Consider the following 18,872-nt stretch of genomic DNA (forward strand, 5'->3'; position numbering starts at 1 on the left):
GATTAGCATCACAATATACCCATGTACCAAACCTGCATATGCACTTCCTGAATCTAAAATACAAGTTGAAAATATTACATAAATAAATAATATTAATATTTTTCCATGTATGGTATAAACCAAAGGCTGACAAACTAGAAACTCTGGGTTAGATAAGGCCAGGAATTTATTGTTTTGTTGTATTTGTTTTTTAAGTAAAATTCACTTAACATGAAATTTACCTTTTTAATCATTTCAAAGTGTACAACTCAGTGTTGTTAAATGCATTCACAATGCTGTGTGACTACTACTACTACCTAGGTCCAAAACATTTTTATTGCCCCAGAAAGAAACCATTAAACAGTCATTTTCCATGACTTTTAACAGTTGCATTGAACATTACTGTGCTTTACCTATAAGGATCTGCTTATTTTGCACATTTAATGTATGTAGAATTGTACACTGTGGACCACTATGTGTAATGTATTTCACTTACAAACAATGTTTTCAACATTTATTCACTTTGTAGAATGTACATGTACTTTATTTTTTCTCATGGTAAAAAAAAACTAATCTTTTGTTTAGATATGGCACATTTTGTTGATCTATTCATCATGTGATAGATTTTGGGTTGTTTCCACAAGTAGGTTATTATGAACATTGTTACTATGAACATTTGTGCTCAAGTTTTTGTCTGCACACCTCTTTTTAATTATGTGGTTTATATCCTTACGAGTGGATTCTGGATTGCCTAGTAATTCTATGTTTAGAATTGGATAAGTGCCAGACTATCTTCCAAAGGGTTGCACCTTTTTCTGTTCTTAGCAACAGTGGATGAGATTTCCAATTTCCAGTTTCTCCACATCCTCCCCTAAACTTGTTATTTTCCTTTTTTTTATCAGAGCTATACACTTAGTTACCTTGCAAAGCAATAATAATTTTCTTTGCTTCTCAAACTGTAAATAGATTTGTCTCATTGAGCCCCTACAGATGAGGCACAAAATGTGACCCATGAGTAGACATGCTACACTCCAAAATAACATCTTTGGTTCTCTAATATATATGGACAGAAGTCTGGGGAAAGTGTGTGGTAATGGGTATTAAGGGCATGAGATAATGGTGAAAGGTTTGTAAAGTTGGATCAGTCTGAATTTATTGATATGGCATCACTAAGCAGAAATTTATCGTGTAATACTGCAGCTTGGGAAGTTAGAAATAATTCTAACAGTTTGGTTGGTTGGTTGGTTGGCTGACACATGGAACAAAAGATGGCCCATAGTGTGTGACATGAAAATGCTCAATCTGCTTTGCTTTAACATAGAGAAAAGGATTCAAAGTCTTAGGGAGTTGGGCACGTTGGAGTGGATCTGTCATTTGAGAACTACTCACCTACATACCTTTCACTAACATTCTGGGAAATGAATTTCCAAAAGGAGCCTCAGTAACCTTGAAGAATGTAATCACTGCTCTTCATTATAGGCCAAATTGAGTTGAAACTGCTGCCATTCAATAGCGAAATCAAATGCTAATGGGAGCACTTAGAAACCATGATGGTGGAGGTCAAGTGACTGCACTCAACTACAAAAGGCAAGATATGTATTATTACCTTAACAGACAGCAATCAAAATGTTCTGACTCATCTCAGACCTATGGTGTTGGCTAGTTGATCATGGTGTTCCTAGTAGTTAAACATATAGGAAATCTACTGAATACTTACGCGGCCTGTATAAGCAGAAAAAGTCTAGGTAAAGTCAACCAAAATGTAACTTGAAATATGAAAACTACGTCACAAAGCCTCAATCTACTCTAAACCTTGAGCCAGTTTATAGACCCAAAATCTTTTAATGAAGAGGAGGCTGGATGTCCTTGAGGAAGGACACCGTTTTACTTCCCAAAATTTGTCATGCTAATCTTTCTCCAAACTTTCCCCCAAGGGGATCTACAGCTTTTTACAAAAGTAATGTGGCAAAAGGAAATAATCAGAAAATTTAAAGACTATGGGACATTGGTCCTCAAAGGACACCAGGGGACCCAGAATATTACTGTGGCTCACCCATCAGCATAGGATTAATGGAAGTCAGGTGATTAATGGAATTGTATCTCAGATTTATCTTGCATTGGGCCTAGTGGGCTTCCCAACTCATTCTATGGCATTTCCCTACTTTGAAAATGCATAATTGAAATAATTATATTCAACAGTTGCAGAATTGTCACATTGGTTCTCTCTCTGGCAGAGTAGGGCTATTTTAGTGGGAAAGGCCAAAGTAAAACTGTTTCTACCTAGGAAAACAGTAAACCAGAAGCAATACCATTTTTCTAGAGGGATCAGAGAATTTAGTGTCACCATCAAGGAATTAAAAGGTGAAGGGATGGTGATTCTACCACAACCTCATTCAACACTTCCTTCTGATAATTTTATCGTGAATCCCTGTATATGATGAATAGCTTCTCTACTGGTGCTTTCAGGTTTGTTTTTTTTCTAAGCTTCCCATAATTTACTTTTTTATCTTTATATATCTCATATTCATTTTCTAAATTTTTTAATTTTTAAAAATTTTGGTGGATATTGATTTGTTTTATGGACCACTGGATCAGGCGCCAGAGATGAGGCAAGTAGGCAAAGTAGAAAAGCTTTATTAGCTAGCCAATGTGAAGGAAGAAAGGGCAAGGTTCACCGGTCTCCTGCGGTGGAGGCCGAGGAAGTCGCTCCTGCGTTCTCAGGGGAGGTTCCTAGGTCCGCATGTGAAGAGGGCGAGGAAGTTCACGCCATGCGTCCGGAGTGGCTTTTCTGTCTAGGGCTTGGGAGTGGGAGGGCAATAGGTGGGACACGGGTGTGTCGGGGGCATTCCCTAGGCACGGCCAGGTAAGTTTCAGTTTCCTCCATCTGACGCCATGTTGCGCCTGCGCAGTTGGTCTGCATTTTTCCCGGGCACAGGTAAGGTGGTGATGAAGAACCCGGAAATGCACCATCTTAGTCGTCTTTGTCCTCTCCCCCCGTCCAGACAGATATGTGACAAGTATATATATTTATGGAGTACATGAGATATTTTGACACAAGCATGCAATGTGAAACAAGCACACTATGGAGAATGGGGTAGTCATTCCATCAAGTGTTTATCCTTTGCATAACAAAACATCTAATTACATTACATTATTTAAGTTATTTTAAGGTATACAATTAAGTTATTATTGACTGTTGTCAACCTATTACTCTATCAAATAGTAGGTCTTATTCATTCTTTTTTATTTATGCACTCACTAATCATCCCTACCTCCCCTACAACCCCTCAATACCCTTCTCAGTCTCTGGTAACCATTCTTCTACTCACTATGTCCATTAGTTCAGTTGCTTGAATTTTCAGATTCCACAAAAAGTGAAAATGTGTGATATTTGTCTTTCTATGCCTGGCTTATTCCACTTAACATAATGATTTCCAGGTCCACCCATGTTGTTATAAATGACTGGATGTCAATTTTTATGGCTGAAGAGTACTCAATTATGTATACATGCTGCATTTTCTTTTTTCATTTTTCTGTTGATGGAAGCCTAGATTGCTTCCAAATCTTACTTCATACTTCACCTCTAAAGTCACACATCGACTGAAAATACAGAAATGAAAAAACGTATTCCATGTCAATAGAAACCAATAAAGAGCAGGAGTTGCTACACTTAGATCAGACAACAGATTTCAAGACAAAAACTATAAGAAGAGACAAAGAAATTTGCTGTATAATAATAAAAGGGTTAATTCAAGAGGATGTAACAATTTTAAATACATATATCTAAATAATTATATATATATCCCTAAATAATTATGATAATATATAATTATATATGTAAATGATACATACAATTGCCTAGATATGAGTTTCTATGGCAGAGATGTGGGTGTCTAAGACCTTCATGCCTTGGGTAATATTATGTGAATAATCTGGAATGTATTTTAATATATACAACATTCTGTTTTAGTTGTAGCACAAGTTTCCCCTTAAGCTGCTGTTGAAATGTCCAGAGCCAAACGATACTGTAAGGTTATTTGTCTGAGTTAAGATGTTTCTTCACTTTATAGGGTAAGGGCATGGTGTGTATTACTGATAGCTGCAGCTGTGTGGTTAGCCAGTGCTTCAACTTGGAGCTCAATATCAATTGTATCTGAGTGTGGGGAAAATATAGCCAATGGGTAAAAAACACCAAGAGGCCAAATTTTGCTGTTTATGGTGAGCTCTCACAGGTTCCCAGTTAGATGGGAGAGATTCTAGTTTAGTGAAGATACAACCTGAGAGATAAGGACGACCCCATGTACATCTTCCAGTACAATTAAAAGGCATGTATGGCCAGCCATGTGACCCTAATGCCCATAACCAACCACGAGGAAACATAAGCACTTGTTGCTTAGTAGACACATTTTGCCATGTTTGGCTAGCTATATGAAGAGTCTGATTACATTGTTCTTGTGGTAATCATCTCATGTTACCTGTTTCAATCTGGCTATCATTGTTATTGCCTCTTTCAAAGCACAGGGACACTATGTGTGACACCTGTACCTGGACCACCCAAGTCCATTATGTACAGCATAACTTAAAATTGGGGTGGAATTTAACTGTTTTTTAATCAAAGGGAAAAGATGTTCCTTTGTTTTACTTTTGGAAGGGAGAGGGCTTGACCTTGTGTTTTTATAGTAGAAAGGAAAGCATATGGTAGTTAACCCAAACCATAATAACGTTCCCAATTATAATAATAATGTCACTGTAAACTCACATTGGCTGGCAAGATGTGGCAGGACTGCCCTAAAATGGGGGAGAGTGGCAGTTCCCCACATAGCCAACAATTAATTTTATTATTTAAAGAGACAAAAGTTTGTGCCCATTTGGCAAAAAGACTGTCTATTGGTGGATTCCAATACATGCCCAGAATTGGGATGTTAATCCAAATCTTTATGCTATTCATCTTTATTTCTTCTGAAGAGGAACCACAGATCACTGGTTGATTCACAGGAATAAAAGGCATCAGTCTCTTGTGTTCTGGCAGCCTGTGGAACATCATAAGACATAGGTTTAAGATGAGGTAAATAAACCCAGCTGCTTATTTCTTGAAGTTTGGCTGCATTGGGGGTACTAATGAGTACTTGGTAAGGTCCTTTCCATTTGCGGGAAAATTTATCTATTGGAGACTTTTTCTTTCAGGTTTTTAATAGAATCCAATTTTCTGGCTGGATTGTAACAGGATTGTCTCCCTTAGTGGGGAAAGGATGTTTCTAATTTTCATATTGAAGAAGAGTTTTTGCACTTGACCTAAGTTATTAAAATAGTTCTGTAATTTGAAAGTATCTATGTCTACTAAGAAATCTGCAGTTAAAAGAGACCTTCCATACATTATTTCAAAGGGGCTGAGCTGCAAGTTTCCCTTAAGGAAAGCCCAAATTCATAACAAAGCCACAGGCAACAGAAACTTCCAGGTTTCTGATATTTCCTGTCATAATCTGGCAAGAATCTTCTTTAAAGTCTGATTGACCCTCTCTATTTTTCCTGAAGATTGGGGTTTAATGAAGTTAATATTGAATTCTTAGAGCTGATGATATATTTTGGATTATTATTGTTCTAAAATATGGGCCATTATCACTCAGTAAGTTTTAGGTAGCCCAAACCTAGGGATAGTTTCTTCAATAAAAGTTTAGAAACTTCAATTGCCTTTTCAGGCCAAGTAGGAAAAGTTTCCATCCAACCAGTAAAGGTATCAACAAACACTAATAAATATTTGAATCCTTTACATGGAGGCATTTGAGTATAATCTATTTGTCAGTCTTCACTTGGGTATGTCCGTGTATGCTGAGCGGGCTTTACTAAAGGAGGAGATAAAGGTTGATTATTTGGATTATGTTAGGCACATAAATCATAGGCCAGAGTCATTTGTTTTACTGTTTTAAGGAGATTTTTTTTCTATAAAAAGATGAGAAATTAATTGAAATAAGGCTGTTTTCCCAAATGAGTAGAGTAATGCAAATGTTTATTTTTCATTGATCAGCCTTTGGTATATATAGCTTCTCATTCTCATCAATTAGTCATGTGGAAAGATTTAATGTTAACCCATGAGTTTTAGCCCATTTATGTTCTTTAGGGTAGTCCAGTTTTATCATTTCTGAGACAGTGGGTACCAACATGTCCACAAGGTTAATTGGCTCCCTTAATGCAACTGCCTTGGCTGTAGCATCAACAAAATAATTCCTTTTTATTATATTAGAGTCTCATTTTTCATGACCCCTCAGTAAATTACAGTAACTTCATTAGGTAGTAGGATAGCATGTAATAAATTTAAAATTTCCAAGTGGTATTTTATACAGAAACTCTTAGCAATTAGTAGTCCCCATTCCTTCCAAACAGCAGCATGAACATTAATCAACAGAAATGACACTTAAAATCAGTGTAAATATTAATTCTTAAGCATTTTCCCAATTGCAGGGCTCTAGTAACAGCCACTAATTCTGCTTTTTGAGTTGAGGTAGAAGCTGACTGGGCCTGGACTTCAATTACTTCATGCTGAAGAACAATAGCATATCCAGCTTTCCAGCTTCCCTGATACATAAATCTGCTCCCATCTGTACACCATTCCACTTCAGGATTATCTAGTAGCTTAAAAGATATTCTCTAAAATGTGTATATAAGAATGATCTAAGGGGCCTATGGATTCAGGCAGACAGGTAGTCAGGTTTAAAGTCTGACATATTTTAAGAGTTATATCAGGAAGACATACTCATAAAGCCTGATACTATAATAAGCACCCCATGTCTTCCATTAATTTCATTTAACCTCTGAGACCCCTTGTACTTGTACTTGATGTGGGTTCAAAACCTCTAGATGTGGCTCCAAAGTTAATTTATTAGCTCACCTACTAGAAGAGCATTCACTGCAACTCTCTGAGACATACAGACTATCCTGAAGCCACATGATCTAATTTCTTAGAAAATATTTCACCAGTTAAGGGATATGTCCTAGTTTCTGAACAAGAACACCCAGAGTTGTTCCTGTTTTTTCAGCCACATAAATGAAGAATGGTTTATCAAGACTGGAGATCCCTGGGTCTGGAGCTATACTCAGTTTTTCCTGGAGTGCATTAAAAGCAGGTTTACAATTGATATTCCATTTAAAAGGATCTGAATATGCTTCCTATGGGGCTTCATACAAAGGCTTGGCCAAATGCCAAAACCTAGACATCTATAAATGGAAGATCCTGACATACTTAGGAAAATCTGTAGTTGTTTTCTAGTTTGGGATTCTGGAACACCCAAAATAGCTTCTTTTTATTCTGGGGCTATTGTCTGGGTGCCAGGAGTTAAGACACTCTAATACTTAACTTTTTCAATTGAAATCTGGGTCTTATAAAATGAGACTCTATACCTATTACTCCCACGAAAATTTAACAGTTTAAAGATGTTATTGTCTGAGTCCTTTTTGGTTGAGCTAGCAATATGCAAATCTTCTACATATTGAATAATAGTGCCTTTATCTAACTGTAACATTTTTCATTCTTTTGCCACTGCATTTCCAAATAAGTGAGGGCTGTCTCTAAACCCCTGAAAAAAACTGTCCATGTTCATTGAGAAATTAAATGACTACCAGGGTCAATTCATTCAAAAGTAAAGACAAATTGGGGTTCATTGGAATACAGAAAAGAGACCTAAGACTGTAAACCAATTAGCATTTCCAGGAACCTGGGCTAACAGCATGTTGGGATAGGGTACTATAGGATGTATGAGAACAATAGCCTCATTAACGGCCTGGAGGTCTTCTTGAACAAATCTGTAGTCTCCATTTGGCTTTTTAAGTGGCAAGATTGGAGTATTACAAGGAGACTTACAGGATCACAGCATATTGAATTGCAGAAACTTAGTCATTAATAGCAGGACTCCTTTTTGTGCCTCTGGTCTTAGGGGGTATTGTCTCTTCCAGGGGTATGGGACACAAAGTTAGAGCTGAATACAAACTGAAGGGGTGTTTAATATCCTGCCTGGAACTTGTGTGTCCCATACTATAGATATACTAGGGAAGTTATTTGAATTGGAAAGCTTGCTGAGTCCCCTATTAATTCTTCTTCCCTTATCATGGAGACAAGTAAAAGCCATCAATTATCTGCCTTGTGATCTCTGAAGAAAGCAATAGTTTGCAGCCGAGTTCATAAATCTCTTTCTGACAATGGAGTAGGAAATTCAGGCATTATAAGAAAGGCACACGAAAAAATGAGAGTCCCTGAAGAGCAGCTTGGAGAATAGGTAAAATAGAGCCTATGAGCTTGTCTGTTTATCCCCATGACCACAGAGTCTTAGGGTGATAATGGCCCATCAAGATGAGTCAAAACAGAGTAAGCAGCACCCATGCCCAAAAGGAAATTAGTATTGTTACCTGTCACATCAATGATTACCCGAGGCTCCTCTGGAGATAGGACTAATTGTCCAATGGGAGTTGTGATAGAAGCTCTCAAGCCCTGTCACTCTTGAACTTAGTCATCATTGGTTCAGGGGCCAAAGGCTCACTTTGGAGTACTGGGCATTCCCTCTTTCAATGGCCAATTTTATGACTTGAGCACATTAATTTATACCCAAGATGCAGTGGCTTAGAACCCCAGCTTGTGGCTTTCTGCTTTCTAGCTTCCTTTGCCATGGCTAAGAAATGTAAGGATGATCCCATGTGGGTGGTAAGCTTAAGGCTGCAGCTAAAATCTATGCCTTTTAGGACGCTCTCTTAAGTTTTTTACTTCCTCTGCCATGTATCTGTTATTAAGAACCATAAATGCCATATCGAAAAGTTGATTCATAGGTATCTGAAGACCCAGGCTGCTTTTTGTAGTTTCTGACAGACATCAGTGATAGACTGGGTTATAAAATACAGCCCCCAGTAAGGTCTGTCCTTCCATTGAAATGGGATCAATTTTAGTATATTTTCTAATTGCCTCAACCAAATGTCCCTGAAATAGAGCTGGATTCTCATCTTTACCTTGAGTAATTTCTTTCACCTTATAGTAATTAACAGGCTTTTCCACATATCTCTCACCTCTTCTAATAAACAAGTAATCATATGATCTCTCCTCTCTAAGTCCTCCTATTTCTTTGATAGTTCCATCCTAGATCTTATTCAGGCACTGAAATACCCCTTGTCCTATAGATATCATTAGGATTGCAGGTTAGCATCTTGTCTGAATATATTCTAGCTAATCCCAAGGTTCATTGTTTTTCTTCCACTGTACAACAGGTGGATAACAGAATATGAAAATCCTACCAGGTCAAATTATAAGTCAGCATTAGCTTCTCAAATTTATCTATAAATTTTCCTGGGTCTTCAGAGAAATAATCTTTACATAAGGTCAAACAAAACATGGGGAAAGGGACCTTATAGTGCCCTCTTCCTCATTTGCCACTTCTCTAAGCCAACAGAGATTTTCCTTTGGAGACTGATAAAAGGCTGCACTGTGGGTAGGACTAGCAAGGCTGGCCTCCTCAGGGAGTTACAGGTACAGAATAGGAATGGGCCTCTCAGAGTGAGGTAGGTATAAAATTAGACTAGACAGGTAAGGAGAAGGGAATGAAAGTGTCTAAACAGGACTACTAGAAGAGCTAGAAGAGACAGAGGCAGATGCACCTGAAGCATTAGAGCTGACACAGGGAGGTCCTGATCCACCTAAAGGTGCCCATTGGACTCAGGAGACTTGCATTAAAGGGTCATCTAGTACATCTAATTCCTTTTCTTTCCTTCCTTTCATTAAACATGCACACACTTGCTGCAAAGTTTCATCCTGACTAAGCAATAAAAATGCTTGAACATATGGTATTTCACCTCATTTTCTCCCACTTGCAAAACAAATCAAGTTGAAGCATAATATTAAAGACTGTAGTTCCATTAGGTAGCCTTTTATCTTGATATTCCAAATCATAATGAGGCCAAACCTATCACATTAAAATATCAATTTATTTTTCTTAAGATCACCTAATTTACATTTGTTCCAATGCTCTAATAGACATTCTAGTGGAGAACTCTTCGGGATCAAGGCTGTATTACACCAGAGCAGAGCAGGTGAAGGTAGAGATCCTTGTGAACAAGGTAGTGCTGCCACAGGGCAAGTTTCACTTAAAAGGATAAAAGAGATTTCAGAGCTAAATGAGCAAGGGAAAATGATTCAGTAGTTGATTTAATTCTGAAATTCTTGTTAGTCAAATAATATAAATGAGCTGAGCCACTTGAGCTAGAGAAACTACAGAAGAGAGCCTGACTAAAGAAATGGCACACTAAGTAAGGGAAATGATATGGATCCAGAGAAGAACGTCCAGGTTCAGGATAGTAATGGCAAGTAGGGTAAAACTTACATGATCATGCTGTTCACAATCAAGAAATAAAGGTGAGTTGATTCGTGAGGGGATGAAAAAGTATTGTCAAAAAGAAATCTCCAGTTTTCCATCTGGGAGCTGTTCACCCATGGGAGATCGGCATAATTGCTACTGGGCTACATCATGCTCATTGGACCAAAACTTGTAAGTACCAAATTTCAATTAATCTTCTGAGAGACGAGACAGTAAGTAATTCATTCAGATGGGCTAGATATAGGGAAAGTAAATCTTGCAGAGCCATTCATCTCTAATGTCTTTTAGCAACATGCCAAAGTACAAGAGTAAAGGGCCACTAATCCAAAGACAAATGAGGAAAGTGAAAGTTAAAAATTTCAGGAACATCAAGCAAGTTCTCTGCAAAGAAGCAGTAAAGAAAATTGGCAGGCAGCAGGCAGCCTTTAGTGAATGACAGAGTGCACAGGGAGGGTTAATTGAAAGGGAGTAGTGGTTAACATTTCGTAGCATTGAACCCATTTCTTGTTGTGAAGCGTTTCTAACCCCCTTAGCTTTCAGAAAGGTCTCTAAACCTCTTGTCTGTCAGAAGGGCCTCTAACTGTCCTAAATTGGGCCTCTAACCCAATTTTGAACAGTGTCTCTATCCATTACAAGTGTAAAAATATATTCCACCTCTTACCCAAATCAGCCAATTGATGTTGCATCATCTATTTCCTTTGGGTTGGAATTTCACCTCATTTAGGTCCCAGCAGACTCACCAGAGGAAAATATTACTGGAAAAGGGGTCTTGTCCCAGATGTTACGTGGGTTTGTGGATCTCATGTGGGAAATAATGCAAGGTGAGTTACAGAGTACAATTAACAGTTTATTGGAGACTACTCTGTTACAGAATAGGGCATCTTCAGAAAGCAAGAGGAGAAATACCCCTATCTTAAACTTAATGCTTGCTTATATAGGTTGTTAAGAATAGTGTACTTTATTACAAAGGTTTGCGATCAACTTGTGACTGGCATTAATATTGTTATTTTCCTATGTACTATTGATTTCAGCAAGATTTTACAAGTGTGCTATAATCTTTAAAGCAAAACTAATTCTTAAGAAATTTTTGTTTTCAAACTATTGGGACATTTTCATAAGTTCTGGGTCTTTATTTAGTTAATTATCATCATTAACTCATTCCTAAACCATGAGTATCTTGTGACCAAGAATGCTCAGTCCCCTGGGAATGCAACCTGGCAGATTTCACCTTGTCTGACTTTTATTCCAGAAGGAATCACTCTGGTTAGAATGCTTCTGTCAGTTTTGTGTGACTCAGTACCCAAGCTAAACTTTTTTCCCTTTGGCATAGTGACTTTAGGATCTTGATTCTTTATTTTTCTTTCACACTAGCAAACAGAATCCTGAAATGTACAAAAAAGCTTTGGACATACAGAAGGGAATTTTATTCCAGAAGTGCAAAGTAATTTTAACATCTGAAAAAATTGATGAATATATAATATTATTAAAATAAGGATGATAACTGCATAATCATCTCAATAAAGGCAGAAAATATCATGTGATGAAGGCTATACGTTTCAGAAACATCCTTAAACTGGCAAATAGTATCTATAAATAAAAACACACACTGATACCGCACTTAAGGGAGAAAGACTAAATTGGCTCTTCTCACTTCCATTCAACATTGCATTAGAGGTTCTAGACAAGACAAATAGGTTTAAAAAAAAATGAAAGAATAAAAGATTCCAATACTAGAAATAAAGAAGTTAAGCTATCTTTATTGGCTTTTGTCATAATGTTATAATAGTAATGATTTACAAATCCACTAGAAAAACATTATAGCAATAAACCAGTAATGCAAGGTTTTAGGATATAGGATCAATAAACAAAAAACTATTTCTCCATAATTGCAATAAAAATTTAGGCTAAAATCATGATTAAAACAATCACAATTAAAATAGCATGAAAATATAACTCATGAATCATTTTTTTTTTCTTTATTCTGAGATGGAGTCTCACTCTGTAGCCCAGGCTGGAATGCAGTGGCACAATCTTGGCTCACTGCAACCTCTGCCTCCTGTGTTCAAGAGGTTCTTCTGCCTCAGGCTCCTGAGTAGCTTGGGTTACAGGCATGCGCCACCACACCTGGCTAATTTTTGTATTTTTAGTAGAGACAGGGTTTCACCATATAGGTCAGGTTGATCTTGAACAACCTGTGACCCTGTGATCTGCCTACCTTGGCCTCCCAAAGTGCTGGGATTACAGGCATGAGTCACTGCACCTGGCCATGAATAAATTTAACAAAAAGGAGAGTAAAACTTGCCCTGTGAAATCTACAAAACATTGTGGAAATAAATTAAATGATATCTAAATAAATGAAAGGGCATCTCATATTCATGTATTGAAACACTTAATATTGTGACAATGCCCGTACTCTACTCCCCGAATTGTTATGCAGATTCAATTCAATTCGTATTAAAATTCCAGATAACTTCTTTCATAAATTGACTAGCCAATTCTAAAATGTATGTGGGTACATAGGAGACATTAATAACTGAAACAATTTAGATGCGGTGTCACGCACCTGTAACCCCAGCTACTAAGGTGGCTGCAATTGGTGGATTCCTTGAGCCCAGAACTTCTAATTCAGCCTGAGAAATGTAGTGAGACCTCTGCCTTAAAAAAAAAAAAAAAAAAAAAAAGAAGAAGAAAAGAAATAGCTGAAACAATTTAAAATAAAAAACAAAGTTGAAAGACTTTTACTTTCTGCTTTTAAAGACAAATACCAATATAGAATAATCAAGAGAGTGTGATACAGACTTAAGATAGGCATATAAATCAGTGTAATAGATTTTAGAATCTAGGAATATACTCATGCATTTATAGTTATTGACCAAAGTGCCCAATTTAAAGAGTCAAAGAATAGATTATTCAACAAACATAATTGGGAAAACTGATTATCCACATACGAAATAATAGAGTTGGACCCCCTACCTCAAACCACTTACAAAAATTAACTCAAAATAAGTTAAAGCTGAATGTAAGCAATAGAACTGTAAAACTCTAATAATGAAACATGGGGGCTTATGTCCATGATTTTGCATTTGGGTATAGTTTGGTCGATATGACACTAAAAATAAAAGTGACCCAATTCAAGCTGATTCATAGGATTTCATCAAAATTAATATTTTGTGTTTCAATGGATATTATTAAGAAAGTAAAAGACAACCCAAAATGAGATAATATACTTGGATATCATATATATGATAAGGAACTTATATGAAAATATATTAAATATGTAAGTCCATAAAAGTAGACAAATAATTTAATCAAAATGGGCAAAGCATCAAAATGGAAATTTTTCTAAGAAGATATATAATGGCTAATTAGCACATAAAAATGCTCAAAATTGTTAGATATGAAGGAAATATAAATCATAATGAGATTTCACTTCACTCACACTGGCTATAATCAAAAAACATATGATAACAAGTATTGACAAGGTTATGGAGACATTAAAACCATCGTGCATTGGTGGTGAGAATGGAAAATAGTTCAGCCATTGTGAAAACCAGTTAGCAATTCCTCAAAAGGTTACCCATACATTTACTATATAATCCAGCAATTCCACTTCTAGATACACACCCAAGAGAAATAAAAATATGTGCACAGAAAGTTTGTACATGAATGTAAATCAGCATTATTCGTAATCATCACAAATGGAAAAAAATAAATGTCTATCAACTGATAAATGAACAAATAAAATGAGTATATATGCACTTTGGAGTACTATTTGACAATAGAAAGAAATGAAGTCCTTATATACACTATTCCATAGGTGAACCTTTAATACATTATGCTAAATACAACAAGCCACTCACAAAAGACCATATATTATACGATTTCATTTTTTAAAGTGTTTTATTTTTCCATAGGTTATTGGGGTACAGGTGGTATTTGGTTACATAAATTCTTTAGTGGTGATTTGTGAAATCCTGGTGCACCCATCACCCAAGCAGTATACACTGTACCACATATGTTGTCTTTTATCCCTTGCCCCCTCCCACTCTTCTGCCCAAGTCTCCAAAGTCCATTGTAACATTCTTATGCCTTTGTGTCCTCATAGCTTAGCTCCCACATTATCAGTGAGAACATACGATGTTTGGTTTCCCATTCCTGAGTTACTTCGCTTAGAATAATAGCCTCCAATCTCATCCAGGTCATTGCAAATGTTATTAATTCTTTAAATTTTATGACTGAGTAATATTCCATCTTATGGATATACCACAGTTTGTTTATCCATTCGTTGACTGATGGACATTTGGGTTAGTTCTATAATTTTGCAGTTGTGAATTGTGCTGCTATAAACATGCATGTGCAAGTATCTTTTTTGAATAATGACTTCTTTTCCTCTGGGTAAATACCCAGCAGTGGGATAGGCAGATCAAATGGTAGTTCAACTTTTAGTTCTTTAAGGAATCATCACACTGTTTTCCACCATGGCTGTGCTAGTTTACATTCTCACCAGTGTAGAAGTGTTCCCTGATCACTGCATCCATGCCAACATCTACTGTATTTTGATTTTTTTTTTCTTATTATGGCCATTCTTGAAGGAGTAAGGTGGTATTGCATTGTGGTTTTGATTTGCATGTCCCTGATCATTAGTGTTGTCAAGCACTTTTTTCATAAGTTTATTGGCCATTTGTATACTTATTTTGAGAATTGTCTATTCATGTCCTTATCCCACTTTTTACTGGAATCGTTTTTTTTTTTTTTTTTTTTTTTTTTTTTTTTTTTTTTTTTTTCCTTACTGATTTGTTTGAGTTCGTTGTAGATTCTGGACATTAGTACTTTGCCATAGGTATAGATTAAGAAGATTTTCTCCAACTCTGTGGGTTGTCTGTTTACTATGCTGACTGCTCCTTTTGCTGTGCAAAAGTTAGTTTAATTAGGTCCTACCTATTTATCTTTGTTTTTATTGCATTTGCTTTTGGGTTTTTGGTCATGAAATCCTTGCCTAAGCCAACGTCTAGAAGGGTTTTTCCAACGTTATCTTCTATAGTTCCAGTTTCAGGTCTTAGGTTTCAGTCTTTAATCTGTTTTGAGTTGATTTTTGTATAAGGTAAGAGACAAGGATTCAGTTTCGTTCTCCTACATGTGGCTAGCCAATTATCCCAGCACCATTTGTTGAAAAGGGTGTCCTTTCCCCACTATATGTTTCTGTTTACTTCATCAAAGATCAGTTGGCTGTAAGTATTTGGGTTTATTTCTGGGTTCTCTATTCTATTCCATTCATCTATGTGCCTATTTTTATATGAGTACCACTCTGTTTTGGTGACTATGGTCCTAGAGTATAGTTTGAAATCAGGTAGCGTGATGGCTCCAGATTTGTTCTTTTTGCTTAGTCTTGCTTTGGCTATGTGGGCTCTTTTTTGGTTCCATATGAATTTTAAATTGTTTTTTCTAACTCTGTGAAGAATGATCGTGGTATTTTGATGGGTATTGTACTGAATTTGCAGATTGCTTTTGGCAGTATGGTCATTTTCACAATATTTATTCTACCCATCCATGAGCATGGGATGTTTTTCCATCTGTTTGTGTCATCTATGATTTCTTTCAGCAGTGATTTGTAGTTTTTCTTGTGGAGGTGTTTTGACTCCTTTGTTAGGTATATTCCTAAGTATTTTATTTTACTTTATTTGTTTGCAGCTATTGTAAAATGGGTTGAGTTCTTGATTTGATACTCTGCTTGGTCACTTTTGGTGTATAGAAGAGCTTCTGATTTGAGGACATTAATCTTGCACCGGAAACTTTGTGGTATTCCTTTATCAGTTCTATGTGCTTTCTGGAGGAGTTCTTAGGATTTTCAGGGTAAACAATCATATTATTAGCAAACAGGGACAGTTTGACTTCTTCTTTACTGATTTGGATGCCCTTTATTTCTTTCTCTTTTCTGATTGCTCTGGCTAGGACTTCTAGTACTATGTTGAGGAGGAGTGGTGAGAGTGGGCATCCTTGTCTTGTTCCCATTCTCAGAGGGAATGCTTTCAACTTTTCCCCATTTAGTATTGCGTTGGCTGAGAGTTTGCCATAGATGGCTTTTATTACATTAAGGTATTCCCTTGTATGCTGATTTTGCTGAGAATTTTAATCATAAAGCAATGCTAGATTTTGTCAAATGCTTTTTCTGCATCTATTGAGATGATCATGTGATTTTTGCTTTTAATTCTATTTATGTGATGTACCACATTTACTGACTTGTGTGTATTAAACCATCCCTGCATCCCTGGTATAAAACTAACGTTGTCATGGTGGATTATCTTTTTGATACATTGTTGGATTCAGTTAGCTAGTATCTTGTTAAGAATTTTAGCATTGGCCGGGCGCGGTGGCTCAAGCCTGTAATCCCAGCACTTTGGGAGGCTGAGACGGGCGGATCACGAGGTCAGGAGATCGAGACCATCCTGGCTAACATGGTGAAACCCCGTCTCTACTAAAATACGAAAACTAGCCGGGCGAGGTGGCGGGCGCCTGTAGTCCCAGCTACTCGGGAGGCTGAGGCAGGAGAATGGCGTAAACACGGGAGGCGGAGCTTGCAGTGAGCTGAGATCTGGCCACTGCACTCCAGTCCGGGCGACAGAGCGAGACTCCGCCTCAAAAAAAAAAAAAAAAAAAAAAAAAAAAAAAAAAAAAAAAAAAAAGAATTTTAGCATTTATGTTCATTAAGGGTATAGGTCTGTAGTTTTCTTTTTTGGTTGTGTCCTTTCTTGGATTTGGTATTAGGGAGATGTTGGTTTCATAGAATGAGTTAGGGAGGGTTCCTCTTTTCTCTATCTTGTGGAATAGTGTCAAAAGGATTGGTGTCAATTCTTCTTTGAATGTCTGATAGAATTCTGCTGTGAATCTGTGTGGTCCTGGACTTTTTTTGTTGGAAATTTTTAAATTACCATTTCAATCTTGCTGATTCTTATTGGTATGTTCAGGGTATCTAATTCTTCCTGATTTAAGTTAGGAAGATTGTATTTTTCCAGGAATTTATCCATCTCTTCTACATTTTCCAGTTTATGTGCATAAAGGTGTTCATAGCAGCCTTGAATGATCTTTTGGGTCCTGTGTGATTTGTGCTTTAAAGATATGCTGTTTTGATGTGTTTCCAGAATTTGTTTCAAGATTTAGATTTCCTTTAACAGTTCTTGTAGTGGTGGCTTGGTAATGGCGAATTCTCTCAGCATTTCTTTGTCTGAAAATGGCTATCTTTCCTTCATGTATGATGTGATGTTTAGTTTCACTGGATACAAAATTGTTGGCTGATAATTGTTTTGTTTGAAGAGCCTGAAGATAGGGTCCTAATCCTTTCTAATTTATAGGGTTTCTGCTGAGAAATCTGCTGTTAATCAAGTAGATTTTCCTTTATAGGTTACCTGCTGCTTCTCTCTCACAGCTCTTAAGATTCTTTCCTTCCTTTTTTTTTTTTTTTTTTTTTTTTTTTGAGATGGAGTTTCACTCTTTTTGCCCAGGTTACAGTGCAACAGCATAATCTCGGCTCACCACAACCTCTACTTCTTGGGTTCAAGCTATTCTCCCACCTCAGCCTCCTGAGTAGCTGGGCTTACAGGTGCGTACCACCATGCCTGGATAATTTTTGTATTTTTAGTAGAGACGGGGTTTCACGATGTTGGTCAGGCTGGTCTTGAACTCCCTACTTCAGGTGGTCTGCCCACCTCAGCCTCCCAAAGTGTTGGGATTATATGCATGAGCCACCGTGCCTGACTTCTTTCCTTCATCTTTTTTTTTTTTTTTTTTTTTTTTTTTTTTTTTTTTTTTTTGAGAGGGAGTCTTGCTCTGTTGCCTAGGCTGGAGTGCAATGGTGCAATCTCCATTCACTGCAAGCTCCGCCTCCTGGGTTCACGCCATTCTCCTACCTCAGCCTCCCGAGTAGCCGGGACTACAGGCGTCCACCACCATGCCCGGCTAATTTTTGTATTTTTAGTAGAGACGGGGTTTCACCGTGTTAGCCAGGGTGGCCTCGATCTCCTGAACTCGTGATCCGCCCATCTCGGCCTCCCAAAGTGCTAGGATTACAGGCGTGAGCCACTGCGCCCAGTCTTTCCTTCATCTTAACTTTGAATAGCCTGATGACAATGTGCCTAGGTGTGGATCTTTTTGCGATGAATTTCCCAGGTGTTCTTTGTGCTTCTTGTGTGGGTCTCTAGGAAGACTGGGGAAGTTCTCCTCAATTATTCCCCCAAATATATTTCCAAGGTTTTTGAATTGTCTTCTTCCTCAGGAATACCGATTCTTCTTAGATTTGGTCATTTTATGTAGTCCCAGACTTCTTGGAGTCTTTGTTCATATTTTATATATATTTTTTTCTTTATTGGATCAAGTTAATTTGAAGACCTTGTCTTTGAATTCTGAATTTCTTTCTTCTCTTTGTTCAATTCTATTGCTGAGATTTTCCCGAGCATTTTGCATTTCTAAAAGTGTATTCAGTTTCCTGAATTTTTTATTTCTTTGTCTTTCAGTTATTTCATTGACTATTTCTCTCTTCACTTATTGTATTATGTTTTG

This window comes from Rhinopithecus bieti, unplaced genomic scaffold (genome assembly GCF_001698545.2).
Source record: "Rhinopithecus bieti isolate Rb0 unplaced genomic scaffold, ASM169854v2 scaffold_34437, whole genome shotgun sequence".
Classification (NCBI taxonomy): Eukaryota; Metazoa; Chordata; class Mammalia; order Primates; family Cercopithecidae; genus Rhinopithecus; species Rhinopithecus bieti.